General features: G+C 40.1%; 1 pseudogene; it reads left to right on the plus strand.

Annotated features, from left to right (window-relative positions):
* Positions 1–642: 642 nt before the first annotated feature.
* On the plus strand, positions 643–4225 carry LOC142157966 (B box-binding protein-like; annotated as a pseudogene).
* The last annotated feature ends 11878 nt before the right edge of the window (positions 4226–16103 follow it).

Genomic DNA, 16103 nt, shown 5'->3' on the forward strand with positions numbered 1-16103 from the left:
GGGCAACTAACTTAATTTTTTATTCTACCACAACCTGGACACTTATATGCCTCAAGGTCAATTATCGGCCCTCTGTTAGCCTTCTGCAGACAAAAGTTGTCTTACAGCACTGTTTAGCCTAGGTATGACCTTATGATGCATAATGCTATCTCTGGTTTTGATAGTGATACATAATGATTAATACAATAGTATATTTAAAAAATTTCATATGTCTTAATTTTTTATTTCTCACGTATTGTGTGTAAAACTTGTAACACATGACTTTTCGGTTAGATACTGGGTGCGACTAGGTTTTCTGACATTCAGCAGAGTAAGTTTTATGTTGCATTTCAAGCCACGGAGAAGGGCATTCATCCATGATTTATGTCACTAATAACAATGCCATACTATTTCAGAACAACATGGTTACCAACCTACTCAGGTGACGCACGTATGCTGGGTACCAGGAAATTCCAAGAATTAAAATTCAAGTTACAGTCCATGTTTAGATTATATCCGCTCAGCGAAGCTCAGAAGGTGGAGATACTCATCAGGTAGATAAAGGATCCTGCCTTGCAGAAAGTTAGATCCTGGCCCGACCGACATCGAGAAACAGTCAAAAGCATCCTTGAGAAACTAGTTAGCATCTTCGACTCACGAACTATGTCAAATTTAAAAAGTCTGTTTTACACAAGGAAGAAGCAAGCCCATGAATCTTTAAGAGAATTCACCTTGGGCTTATCAGAGTCTCTTCACGCAATTCAAAACCGTGATACTTGTGAAGTGCAACAAGAAGACGAAACACTAACTCATCTCTTCATTGAGGGAGAATGTGGAGAAGCAGTGCGTATGTAGCTAAGGATGTGAAGATTCCAGAATCCAGATTGTTCATTCCCGTAATTTAAAAAAAACAGTCATGAAGATCCTGGAAGCAGGGCCGGACTGGCCACCTGGCACTTCTGGCAAATGCCAGAAGGGCCGATGGCCAGATGGGCCGTTCTGCAGGTCCGCATATCCGCCCGAGCAGCAGCACTGTGCGCGCTGCTCGGCGGACGGAGAATCAGTGACTGCCGACTACGCGAGCAATCACATGGGACGGCACCTGTCACGTGGTGCCCTCCCATGTGATTGCTCACATAGGCGGCAGTCACTGATTCTCCGTCTGCCAGGTAGCATGCACAGTGCTGCTGCTGGATGTTAAAAGGTAAGTGTCTGTGTGTGTGTAATATGTCTGTGTGGCTGTGTGGAAAATAGCGTGTATAGGGCTATTAGCGTTGCTGTGTGGAAAATAGTGTTTGTGGGGCTATTAGTGTGGTAAATAATGTGTGCTTCAAGAGAAGTCTTTCAATTTAAAGACCTGTGTTCAGGGCCAGACTTATTGCTAAGATTAGAGAGTACTAAAGATCTGCAATCCTGAATATCAATCACCTCACTGCACCTGCATAAAAATCTGCATAAAACACATCACTAAACCCAGCTATTAGCATCATACAATAATGCTGTAATTTGGAATATAGGTGGAGAGCTACTTTTTGGAGTCAATTGAAGTCATTATCCAAAGAGGTTTTGGGTCAAAAAGTGAAAGTATCCTTCCAAAACAGAGATGTTTGGGTAATATGTTTTTGGGATGTTTAGTAGGGATCAATAGTTCCAACACCTGTGATACATAGGCAAGTCTCACCTTCCCGTGCCCCATAGCAGACAGTTGAGTTGCTATAGGTATGGTTATATATAATATATAATTTACAATTGGGAATTACCAGTAATAAAACAATTCTAGGTAATACATAAAGACAGAGAGGTACATCCAACTCAAAGACAAGCACACAAATGTAAGTACTGCCACTAGTGGTAGCGCTTAGATGCGGCATGACAGAATTTGTGCTAAATGTGAAAGTCGCATTTTCCGCATAAAATTTTCAGTAAATACAAACATCCCCACATCTGTTGTATACCCCTCTAAATATCCTATGGGAATCATCTTTCCTGCAGTAGTCCAAATGGAAATAACAAATAGGCAGCTGCGATTTTATATATGGGGCTAATTATTTAAGGTGAGGTGACGGAACATTTAATTTAATGCTGGAGTGTTTTAGGGCTATCAGTTGAATATGGGGCTGATTTTGGGGAGGAGGGCTATTTATTAAATGTGAATATGAATTATTGTTGGGGATGGTTGTGGAAAATGGTTATATTTATTAAACTTTAATGCTATTTAATTTATTGCTGGGATTGTTTGGAGGAAAATATGTTTTGGGTAAATGGGTATACTGTTAATTTAATGTTGGGGAAATAGGTCTATTTATTAAATGTGAATATTATTATTGTGGGGACTGGAGGGAGGCCTAATTATAAAACGTGAGTGCTATTGTTTTAACACCGGGTCTGGTTGGAGTATTCTAAATCTCATGTACCCATTTTTTTTTCAAAATAAGGCATCCAATATTCCAGTATCAAGACAAGAATGAACTGAGCTAAAGAAACCAGCTTCTACAATTGATGAAAGTGACCAAGACAGGTAGGAGAGAGCAGGACAGTCTGCCAACTGTCCTGAATCTGGTGGGGCAGTCCTGAATTTGGGTGACTGTCTCCCTTAGTCAGGATTTGGTCCGACTGCAAGGACAGTTGGGAGGTATGTCCCGCTTCACAACGTACAGCTTGTGAAGGCAAAGCTGTGTGCTTCTAACAGTAGTGCCTGTGTATTTGTCTAAAATGATAACTGTAATGTACTATTATAATTTATGTATCAATGCCCCATGTTGGCCACACCCACAACACAATGAGGTCACTCCCTGTCCGGCGCCGGATTTTCTTTCCTGCTGGAACTAGGGTTGGCCTGTGTACCTTAAATGTCAGGGCTGATTTTTAGTCCCAGTCCGCCACTGCCTGGAAGTCAACCAAACAAAGTTTTGGGATAGAATGTTAAACACAGTTGGAACACCTGGAAAATAATGTCCCTTGTGACATCATCTATGGAGGAAGTCAAAACTTCCCGACAACCAGAGAAGTGATGGAGTAACAGATGCAGATACAGTCTTGTCCGGATCAGATTGGGATACTGAAAGACCAGATTAAAGATCTCACCCATAGTCTCACAGAAATGGGGAGAGAGCTAAGAGACCTCAGGCGAAACCAAGCCAAGAGTGGTGCCCTGATTGGGGAGAGGAAAAACGCCTCAATGGGATGACCCTCGAGAGCATAGAAGGTGATCAACCAACCAGTTTGATGCCCAAGGAAGGCCAATTTGTCGGCGGTTTAAGCAGAGTGGGCATATAGAATGAAATTGCCAACCAAGTGAGCATTTAAAAGACGAGACCCCGAGGAGGAGGACCAATCCTCAGGAGGAACTACAATAATAGGTCCATCTGCACAGGATGGGTGGCCTTGTTATGCAGATGAATGCACTTACCTGATGTTCCAGATAAACGGAATAGAACAGTCAACATTGTTGGACACATGCTCCCTGGTGAGAACAATACAACTGTCTGAGTTTCTACACCATTAGGAGAAGCAAGAAATTATGTCTACACCTATCACTTGGCCATACTTACTGGCTAGTAATGGTCACACATTGTGGCTACTGGAAGACCGACATGCAGATAGAGAAGAGCACTTTACTCCAGCAGTGATTTGTTATCACTAGTGTCCAGGAAAATGGTGTACCTCTAGTAATCATTGGAATGAACGTTCTTCCAAATTGTCCAGAAGAGTTAATAGAAGCCCTCAAGAGAGCGTAAGGAATATGGATTTATAAGCAGGAATGACACCAAGGAAGACGTCTTTGTACAACAGATCGCCATTAAGAAGAACAACCCATGGAAGTATCTTCGCAGTGTGGGAGATGGAGAGACTGTAGAGTTTGATGTGAAAGAAGTGAGGAAAGTTGCAAACGCAACTAATGTAACTGGCCCTGGTGGTGCTCCCATTCAAGGCAGCAAAAAATTCAATGGTTCGAAGTCGTAATAGGCACTATCCATACTGCAGAGGTCCTCCACGAAACTGTCAGCAATACTACCAACACAGCAAAACCGATAGAGAAAAGCCAGAACAAATTGAAAGTGTGCCAGAGAGAGCAGTAGGTCATGGTGCTGGAGAACAAGGTAGACCAGTGCAAAAGAACATGTATAGAAATTACAGGTCAAGTATCCACAGAGGACAACCTCATCAGAGGCAACCCAGAAAATAGGGAAACGAAAATGACAAAGAAACTCAGGGAGATGAAACACACAGTCAACAGTTACCGTAAAGCTAGTGCTGCTGTAACTCTAACTACAACATCAGCTCAAAAGCTACACCCTTACATGTTGGAAACTAAATGTGGAAGAAAAAGAACCATTGCCAGAGTAAATTGGATGATATGTCAAAAGGCGTTCTTTATGAAGTAATCAGTATTCCAACTTCAGAAGTCCACACCTACCGAATCCTACGAGAGGGTGACGGGAAGCTGAGTGTCGTGCCTAGAGATCAGATCAAGTCATGTACTGCTGTGATTTCGAAACCATTGGCAGAAGATTCAACCACGGCAGAGGGCTGGGGACCACTGAGTAATCCCTTTAATTACCCTATTTACTTAATCACTTTTATGTGTGGGCCAATTGCCACTGGAGTAGACAGTATAACAGCTCCAGGGTCAGTAACATATGTGGAGGCCAAGCTAGACACCACCAATGGTCCTATTCCTATCCTCTTCGAGAGTAATGTAACCGAGCTAGTCGGTCAGTAAGATGTAACAAAGGTGTGTTACCCGCCCGTTATAGTGAGTAAACAGTTTTCTATTGTATTACTTGCGTGTTGAAGTTACTAAGTTATATTACTGCTTCTTCTGCTTGAACTGACTATATTATGTAGACTTTTATTACTCACTATTGCGTGAGGACTTGCAAGATTCCAGTCAGGAGACATGTTATACCCAGAAACTGTGAGGCACTAGCACCCAGGGAAAGCCAATTTTGTTGAAAAGTACCAGAGTTTAGTGACAGAGACTGTTGAGAGGAAGAGCCTCAGAGTGAGTGAAGTCAGAGGGGACATTTTGTGAAAAGAGACAGGTTTTTTGTTGCTATGCTGCTGTGAGGAAAAGTGAGAGATAGACTGCTGCAGAGGGCTGATGTGTGTTACCAGCCAGAACCCTGTATTTGTAAAGACTTGAAGACAAGAACTGATACCAGTGAGTCAGATTGGAGCTGACAACTATCTACACAACAGGAAACAGGTCTGTGTAATCAAACTGACTTGTATTTTCACACACTACACAGTATATCCTACATTTAAAAAGCTATAAACTAGATTTACAGAAACATTTGGAAATGGAGCACTTCACCCAACCTTCCAGGACATACCTGAAACAGTAACTGCTTTTTTTGATAGCTGTACAGAAGTTATAAGACTGTCATTATAATTGTGTGCCTCCATTACAATGAAAGTGCCTCCTGTCCAGATCTAACATGCACATTTGCAAAAGTCTGGCCGGTGAAAGCATCTATGCTAATTCTCTCTGCTGAGGAGGGACTTCAATAAAGGGGATTCATAGGCTGTGACATCATTATGGTATATTATGTGAAATTAATGTTCTTTATGATATTATAGTCTACAACTGTATTACTTAAACTGTTTATGTGATGGTTATAGAAAGGTACTCATAGTACTGTGAAGCATAGTTGTAATCAAATTGTTTAAGGACACCCTTTCTCTGTGCTGAGGGGGCGGGGGAGGGTGACCTCCGATAAAGTTGCACCTTCAAAAAGGAGGTCTTAATGTGCAATGCTGACCACAGAGCAGAAAAACTTTCTGAGCAGTGAAATTGTCTTTTAATAACATACGGTTTTAGCTTTGACCTGTCTAGCAATTGGCTCTGATTGACTGGGTTCCAGCGCATTTATGTTATCTCCACCATGTTAACAAATAGCGCCTTTTGTAGTACATATATTTTTGGGTCTTTCTCTACACTATAAGTATAGCAACACACATTGATTTTGTGTCAGTATTAGAGGCGCTTTATAATTTCTCCAATACACATGCGATTGATTGTTCTTACCTCAGCAGGCTTTGCATGTTCTTTCATTCATCCTTCATGTCCAGATGCCAGGCCTCTCTCCTGCAGCAACATCAGCTCATTACCTTGATTAGTCCAGTATCATTACTTAGAGAGTGTTTGTTTTTGTTAACACAATTTATTTCCTGTGGACACTGATGACACAGAAGTTGTAGGTATTGTGTTGTCAGTATTCCTTGCAATTCATTTGTTTTGTGCAGAGCCTTGTTTTTTTTAGCTCTCTGTGTCGGAGCTGTTATCTTTCTCTTATGGCCTCCAAGAAGGACACATTTGTTTACTATCTGTGCATTTTTCTACATTGCAAAGGGTTATTCTGAGACAAGGGCAGATGGTGGACAGAAAGACTCTCTACTCTCATACTTAGTGTTTTCACACCTATCGTTCAATGTCATATTGCTCATGTGGCTGTGTGTATTTCCTAGACTGTAATCTGACAGCATCTGCTATGTGATATCAAAGGCAGAGGAGGTAGTTCCAGGTAACTATCTGTTTAATAAATCATATTAAACTTTGCAAACAGGACACTGAAGGTCATTGATATGAAAATATAGATATATGTTTGTAAATTGTACATAGCCATTGTGACAAAATCATATTTTTATGTTTATCATTTTCACTGTATTTTGTGAATATTATTCAAAACATGTAGACCTTGTAAATGAACAATATTTTGACTTATTGCTTATTAGCAAAAATAATAGATGTTATTTTATATTGAGCCTGTAATGCTGGACAAAACTACTGCTGTGTCTGAGAGATACTTGTGAAAAAAATGATTAAAGATCTTTGATGAACCACAAAAGATGTAGCCACACAGTACATTTCTATTAGCGCAAATGTACCTAATTGCCACTTACCTTAGAGAGTTTTTTTTGACCTTTTGCAGGTTTCATGTACAACTGGACCTGCGCATGGTAGAAAGAGTGTAAGTGTTACATCAAAGTCCATCCCACCATCATTTTATAATCATTCCCTTCATTAATTTAAACTTTTCCTGTTTCTCCTAAAATGCTGCTCAGTTTGGCCTCATTAATGTCTTATTTAAATAAATTTAAGAGTAAGAGGATATCAAGATTGTATTAATTACGAGTGTTACAATGTTATATTTTAATGTTTTTACCGTATTGATGCATTCATGACGCACCAAGGTAGCTGCACAGACATGCTATCCACCAAGAACTGCTTACTTATTGGTTATGCTGCTGCCTTGTAAGCTCACATGTTCCTGCCAAGCTGCTACAATTGTTATTCCACTTGCTTAAGCATCACGTGTTCCCCACGCCTCTTAGATTGTAAGCTCATTTTGTCTAGGCCATCGTTACCTTTTATTTCATGTCATTGTATGTAATTTGTTTGTGTCATAATCCCCTCAATGTACAGCGCTGTGTGTCATGTCAACACTTTCTAAATAAAATTAAATAATAAATGTAAAAATGATCTTTCCTGTATAAGGTTCACCTGAAAGGTACAAGAGGCATCCTGCTGAATGTATTCTTCTGCAGTGACCATACGGCCCTCTCTTTCCCTAGAATCTCATGGTCATCTAAATATCTCATCACACAAAATAGATACAAAGATATGCCTAAATCCTGACTGACATACACACACACAAACACATAGACGGGACAGGACTGTGGCTAAGTGGTTAGCAATTCTGTGTGTCAGTTCCATTCCTGACTATGTGTCAGTTTGATTCCTGACCATGGCCTTATCTGTCAGGAGTTTGTATGTTCTCCCCGTGTTTGCGTGGGTTTCCTCCGGGTGCTCCGGTTTTCACCCACACTCCAAAAACATACTGCTAGGTTAATTGGCCTCTCACAAAATGACCCTAGTCTGTGTGTGTGTGTGTGTTTGTGTGTGTTAGGGAATGTAGACTGTAAGCTCCAATGGGGCAGGGACTGATGTGAGTGAGTTCTCTGTACAGCGCTGCGGAATTAGTGGCGCTATATAAATAAATGGTGATGATGATGATACATCATGACTACATATACACACACACACATAAGCATTGTAAACCACTTACATATGTACATTTTGACCCATCTATTCATGCACAGAGTTATGTAGATAGTAAGGTTGAAAGAAAGCCACAGGTCCATTTAGTTCATGTACACCTTCACACAGTCATTCTGACCCATATACACCTCAATACATTCACTCACAGGAAGCTTGTCTGGCTATCTCCAGTTTCAGTTGCCTATCTAGCCTCAGCTCCTCCTAATCGAGTAGCAGAAGGTGGTGATGGTGATGACTGAAGTTCTTCTCAAAGCTTGTACCAGCCAAAGTGCCTATTCTCTACAAAACCACCCTAACCCTGGGCAGCCAAATTGTCTCAGCTATGTGGACATATCATCATGTTATATAATTGGCTGGTGTGCAGCCACTATCCCTTCTTTAATACGAGCAGTCACATGTAGTAAGCAGAAGAGTACTCACACTGGCTATAATGGGAAGGAGGAGAAGGATTTCCAGCGGAGCCAGGGAGCCCTCCACATTGTTGTCAGATAAGTTTACGTGTGAGTCCCTTATAATGGAGGACAGGGCCTTCAGCTTCAGGGCCCCAGAGAAGGTGCTCTGTCCAGACTGGGGGTAACTGTGCCCCTGAGCACTTCTGGTATAATATGTGGAGAGTATAATGGAATTGAAGCACTGTTGGTTTAATGTGTGAAAAACACAACTGATATAATGTGTTCATGCACTCATTATATCCTGACTTGATTTGCTGCATTACTTATTCTCACTGGTCTCCCCCTTATCCATCTCGCCCTCCATAGGCCTTTACTCAATGCTGCTACAACTCCTCACCCTCACCTTCAAGGCCCTCACCCACTCCACTGCCCCATACATCTCCAACTTCCTCTCCATTAACACTCCATCCCGTTCCCTGCGATTGGCCAATGATCGTCGCCTCCCCTCCACCCTGATCAACTCATCCCACTCCAGAATCCAAGATTTCTCCCAGGCTGCCCCCTCACTGGAACGATCTCTCGCGCTCCATCCAACTGTCCCCTAAGATGTGCACCTTCGAACAGGCACTTAAAACTTATCTGTTCCTCAAAACCTACCACCCATCAACCTAACCTTCTCTCCATGTTTGATCTCCTTACCTCTCATCCCCTTGTGCCTGCTGTCTGTTTAACCTCAATTTAGGATGTAGGCTCTTATGAGCAGGACCCTCTTCCCTCCTGTCACTCCCCCATTCTTCTCCGCCAATTCCACTGTGCAAGCTTAGTTTGGAGCTATTGAAGTACTGTTAGTTTTTTTTATTGTTTTGCACTGTTTTACCCTGTATGGGTCCCTGTCTGTTTTCTGTACCGTACTGTGGAAATCTTGTGGTGCCTTATTAATAAAGATTAATGATAATGATACTGTGTGTAGAACATTAGTGGTATAATGTTTGTGGAAACACTACTGGTATAATGTGTGAAGAACATTACTGGTATAATGTTTGTGGAAAGATATCTGATATAATGTGGTGAAGTGCTTATAGAATTATATGACTGGAGCATTTTTAACCACGGCAAATATTCAGTGTTGTAATTGTGATTTGTCTGTAGATGTTGAGAGGATGTTGTCTGTGTTGGAATTGTTGTGCAGTTTATTGACCATGGGCTGACTTTATAGCCCTTGTGTTCTTTCTCTCTTTCTGTTTTACTGGAACATAGGTAGATAATCCTTGTTCTCTGGTGATCATGTTGTTGCTTTACTCCTGCCCTTCTACAGCCTAAACTCTCCTTATAGGTATAAAGGAGTACAAAGTATACCCGGAAAGCAAGTCCCAGAAGAGCCACGTTCCTTGCAGAATGTGTGCTGACATCTCATCTGAGACAAGAGAGACTCTTTATGAGAGCTGGGATGCAGTGTATTGATCAGTGGAACATTTTGTGGTTGCGGTGTATATACATTGACACCAGTGATTAATGAATAATTATAGCTCGGGTAGCAGCAAGTGCGTGGTCTGGTGTAGCAGAGTACTGATGAAAGTACGATAGTCTATGTAGTACTCTAAGGACAGCCCTCAGAAGAAGCCCACTATGAAGTCGCTGTGATGTTTAGCAAATGCATCTGAAATGGTGTGTAGTGACAGGGGTAAAAGACCCGAAGAAAGACATGCAGGGTCTGAATCATCAAAGTAGGTATCTGCCGTTTTCGTTCGTATCTACACAAAACCACTCTGTGTATGCCCAGAACTAGGACCTATGCAAGTGAACACAGCAATGTTCACTGCATCTACGTATGCAAAGGACACTTACTTTAGCCTACGATTTCTAAGAGTGAACGTGACAGAGAATTGGGTGTTCGGCCCATAGTCAATAAGGGCGTGCCAAACTCGAGCACACGCAGTCATGTCTGAATCAAGCTTTGGTCATCTCAAAGTTACTTGTTTTTCTGACGTATCTTGCTGCAGGGCTAGTCTAAGTCCTGAGTACTTGTGTTGACAGTCTTGTATGCAGCTAGAACTTGTGTTTGCAATCAGAAGCAGCTGTAGAAAAATATTTTATGTTCAATAAACATTAAGATCATCCTAATAAATGTTCTTATTAACAGATGACAATTAATTCAATCTTTTTTTTTCTGTGCTTTCGTTTGTGAATGTACAACCCACATAGGTATTGGACGTATCCTGCAGTGTCTTGTGTAGTAGCGCTGAGCAGGCCTACACCCAAATTCATCACCGCACGTATCTTCAGATCCGCTCCCTGTTGAATTTCAGAGTGCACAGAGCCGATTTACGTGAGTTTTAAAACAAACACACAGAGCTAGATTTACTAAGCAGCGTGTTTGAAAAAGTGGGGATGTCGCCTATAGCAACAAATCAGATCCTAGCTTTGATTTATTTAGTACCTTCTACAAAATGACAGCTAGAATCTGATTGGTTGCTATAGGCAACATCCCCACTTTTTCAAACCCGCAGCTTAGTAAATCTAGCCCACATTGCGCTCGGTATGCCTGCCTTGAAGAATCAGACCCGCTGTGTTAAAGTGTGAGATTATTTTGCTGGCTGAAAATACCTGATATTGAGATATAACCAAGAATGTTTTTCAGGGCACCAATGCAGGGGGTTACATCTTGGCACCTATTTCCAAATTTCCGAAAGAGAGTAAATAATGTTCAGTTTTCATAAATTCACTTCTGGCAATATTGTTGTAGGAAATGAGATAACAAATTGGCGGTAGCAATTATTGCTGCCAGGATCGGACTTCAATTTTTGCCTCTGTTACTCTGCTGACTCTTTACCTACATCAACACAGAGTTCCCTGCTCCCAACCCTCTCTCAACCCCCATTGTCTATCTATCTTAAGTGAATAAATATTTAACTCAATGATTAAAAGACTGATTCCAAACCCCCAGGAGGAATGTAAGTAATACAAATATAAGAAAAATAGGGTGTAGGCTGCAGGCCCTGGAATTCCACTATGATAGGCCTGGACCAACAGTACACAGCTTTTGTTCATATTTTTTTTTATTTTAGACTTCTTCTGGATCAACAGTAAACAGAGTAGACAGTGTTATATTTGATGTGAAGGATTTAATTAAATGGGATAAAGAGCAATTATCTGCTGTTACCGACATTATAGCAGCCAATTAGATATCAGCTTTTAGAAGTTTATCATCGTCAAATTAATGAAAGCTGACATCTAATTGGTTGGTATGTTTTACATCATATCATTGTACTTTGCACTAAGTCCCAATACGACTTTTTAACCGGTATAGTTACAGTTAGAAAAGAGTAAAATTGTCAAAACTTTGTTGTATAACATCCCCCTCGTTAAGGAATTAAGCTTGTTTGTTTCAGGAGAACTTGGCTGTGACAGCACGGACTACAGTGAACATACCATCCTGCTGTCTTTTCATCAACTTTACCTGATCTGATGGATATAATTATGTTCCTAGTTAATTAAGAATGTTTCTTCTTATTTGTGGTTGTGGGTGTTTAAGAACTTTTACTCAACTGGATTTGTACATTGAATGAAACCATCTAGGTTCTTAAATAGTACCAGGTGGGCTCTTTCTCCCTCTCATACCATCCACAGGAAGGGGGCAGCTCCTTCAGCCCCTTTAATGTCACAAATGTTTGTAAGTGGTTAAAAAAAGATTTTGCTCATTATCAACATGGATTAGGAATCTCATTAACCAGTTCAGACCATCATTGTTCTCCCCTGGACTTTAACAGACAGTGAAGCACCAGCTCAGCAGAGGAGGACTGTCATGGAGAGAATCCTGGTTCCTCCCTTCTCCATCCAATGAACACCTCCCAGCAAATCCCAGCCTCACTGCCCTATGTATAAGCCTGGTGGGTGGGATTCCCAGTGTGGGATATTTGGACTGCAACAGAGTCTTCAGTGTTTTCTAGGATTTCTTTAGCTTGGTGTAGAGTCTTGTCTCTCACCAGCTATCTTGTGATTTCTGCTCCAAGTCCTGTGATCAAGATGCCTCTGGGGTATGCACCCTGTCTACCTGCCTGACTGCTGAGAATCTCTGCTCCATCCAGAGCTGCTTATTGGTCTGTTTCCCTAGTGAGTCTGCTGGAGCAGGTAGACTGGGATTCAGATGCCTACCAAGCAGCCAGGAACATCAAGCAAGAAGAGGACCACTCCCACTGTTTAGTCAGGAGAGTGTTTTTAAAAGGAACCAAGTAATCTAAAAAGAATTGTTTTTCCTGCAACACTTTCAGCACTGAATACAACTTGACCGAAACAGCATGACTTCACCGGGTTCGTGTACAGTAAAGACTTCATCTTTACAATGAGGTTTTCTTCATTAAAAGCACAGCAGAATTAGAGAGTGTTGATTGGAGTGTGATGAGCACTTGGGGGTTGTTTAAAGGTGTAGTTATCATGTTGGCTATTGATTGCAATTGAAGTTCATCTGTTGTGGCTTAGTGTTTAGCACTTCTGCCTCCCAGCACTGGGGTCATGAGTTTGATTCCCAACCATGGCCTTATATGTGTGGCGTTTGTATTTTCTCCCTGTGTTTGCGTGGGTTTCTTCCGGATGCTCCGGTTTCCTCCCACACTCCAAAAACATACTGGTAGGTTAATTGGCTGCTATTAAATTACCCTTAGTCTCTCTCGGTCTGTTTGTCTGTATGTATGTTAGGGGGTTTATCAGGGACTGATGTGGGTGAGTTCTCTGTACAGCGCTGCGGAATTAGTGGCGCTATATAAATAAATAGATGATGATGATCCTTCCGATCTCTATTTGTCTGTGTGATCCCGATCTCCAAGATCTCAGGAATTTCCTCTGGGTGCCTACCCTAACGTCCTGGTATCATCACATTGGCCATAAGTGTTCTAGGCGGAATTCTCGAGAAGAGAATAAGTTCACCCCATTGGCCCACTTCTTTGTAAAGCTTACAAAATGCATAATGCTGAATTTACAAACAGAGAAACTCGAATATTGCATTGCTGGAGCTCGGCACCTCTGTGAAATGGCCTGTTTTTGTAAACCAAAAGAAATGCTTTCATTTAACTAAAGTTGGATAATTTAGCTATGCTGGAAAACAGATGGATTTAATACTGTATAAGTGTAGCAGGAATATTTTACTATAAAATCAATTTACTGTAATAAAAACAATATGTCATTTTGAACATCTTGGCTGATTATATCACGTGTAGTGTTTTCAATGTATTCACCTTCACAGGACCACTGTTTATGTTTTCAGTTCCATTGCAAAGCTGGAAGTGTATATAACGCAGTATAGGGTGCAGGGCTCCAGTAAAGCGACATGCTGCCTCCCTGTGGCTTTATAATTTATTAGTGTTTAGATAAACAATGTTCTATAAAAGCAGTCAACAAACCATCTTGTAGTTGAAGCAAGAGCTTAAAATGTCAAATGATTATACAACAGCAAAGTGTAAATCTTTCAGTAACTTTGTCACGAGTAAGTAGCATTTGTTCAATTCATTTTTCTTTTATTCTGATAGAAAGGCTTCTGACCTTATGTTTTGTTTACATGCGATTTCATGTTGCTTTTGGTTGCATTGTTTGTGACATTTCAAAAAGACCATTTATTTATATCCTGCTGTTGAGATTAGAGGGGAATCCTTATTCCATGATCACAAATGCTTTAAAGTCAAAGCAAGCACTTCAATATCACGGGCACGTGCAGGATTTAAGAGGGGGTTCAATAACTTTGAAGAATAAATAGAACACAGGGGTGCACATTTATTTTATACATGTGTTTCTTTATTTAAACTTTCGTAGCTTTTTATGGGCCTTATTGGTTTGGGGGTTAGTAGTCCTCCTTTCCCCACACATCAGTGCTACATGTTTGGAAGAAAAATTTAGATGTATGCAATCTTGGGGTTCTAAAGGGAATACATTTTTCACCAGGTTATATAAAGAGCAAATACAATGAGTCGGTTAACTAAAGATGATACACAGTTTATAGAACTCGGCCAAGATCTGACCTGATCTCAGAGGTGCGTTTCTGTAGTCATACATAATGAACGTCAGGTTAGCTTTTCTTCTATCAACGTTACGACCTTCCAATAGCACTGGACTTTGTTTACATACAGTTTTTGGCATCATGTGATGACCGTGAGTTGCTTTTTTATTTAAAAACCATTAGGATTTTAGTTGTGGTATACATGTGGTTTTATGCTATTATACTTTTGGTATGATATTGTATTAATGTGTACGTTTAGGTTGTTGCAATTTTAGATATTAGTTATTATATCAATTTACTTTGTATTATTAAATATGTTAAACAATTTCCAGTCTGATCAGTTGCCATATTCAAATGTTATTAATTTAGTGCCATTTTCCTGCGATATTATTTCATCTATGTTTAGTGGTTTACTAATCTTTGAGGTTATTTAGAATAATATAACAGAATGTGAATTCAGGATTAGAGGTTTGAAGATAAGGAATTTTTGGGCACTAATTGAAGAGAGCACAGCTTTCAATCAGGGAGCCTTATAACCATACTGTATATGGAATATTAGCCTACAATTTATATTGGGTTCATTTTATATCACAGTTCGTGCAAACTGCTGTTTTGTATAAACATAATTATTGATCAGTCAATAAAGAGTGTAATAGTTTATATTAATTGTATCAACTGGGCACCTCAATGTGAGTTACGTTTCTCTCCAGACAGTTAAGACAAATGGACGTCTTCCCGGTGGTTTAATTCAGAAGCGGAGCTAATGGATACTTACTTTATTTCCTTTAGTTTGGACTTTGATGACTGCTCTACTTAGTTGGAAACTTAGAACCCGGGAAAATATGGGACAATGCAGTTATTTCTTTCCTAACTACTGGTTTAGACACTACTCCCTTATACTCAGTTGTGTCCAAATACAGTCTTCTTTTAAGTTGGGTACTGATCACACGACACCACTGTGATAACTGTAGGCAGGTTCATAAGAACGTCAACTATGTACAAATTGCAAATGAAATGCTATTTTAGAAATCACCAACAGGAAAAAAAACACCTCTCGGAATGGAATTTACACTTATATAATTATAAATAAACTGAAGAACATAGATAGACTTTTTTTTTCTCCTCAGATTTTTGAGATAAAGATAAATAAGGTTACAAAATTACAATAATGTCTTTTGCAAATATAAATCCAAAATACATTATAATATATGTTCACCATGTTTTCCTCTGCAGCCCACTGAGGTTAACAAGTCTACATATATCTAAAGAATTGCAGTGTGTCAGCAGCTGTATATAGAGATGTATTTAAACTCTCTCCATCTGCGGGACATTGAAAGTATGTGAGCAGCCTCTGATCTGCTTCGTCAAAACCAAATTGCTAACTATTTTGTTAGTAAACAAGTAAATCTGAAGTTGATTTGAGTACGTTATGCGTTACAAAATATGTCCTTGAAAAATTATTTGTTTTAAAAAAAATTTGTTGAAAGAACATGGCTTGTAAGTGCAGGTGAATATGTTGCCGAAATCAAATTTTCTATCCAAATTAGGATTAAGTCTCATGGATGAATGTTCCAGTAAATTAGAAGCCTGAATGTTAACTTGGACTCATCATTTTTCTAGTAGAGAAGAGCAACAGAAAACATTTTAGCTCTTAGAGAAAGACAGAGCGCTAGAGAGTGTGGAC

This window comes from Mixophyes fleayi, chromosome 5, assembly GCF_038048845.1.
Source record: "Mixophyes fleayi isolate aMixFle1 chromosome 5, aMixFle1.hap1, whole genome shotgun sequence".
Taxonomy (NCBI): domain Eukaryota; kingdom Metazoa; phylum Chordata; class Amphibia; order Anura; family Limnodynastidae; genus Mixophyes; species Mixophyes fleayi.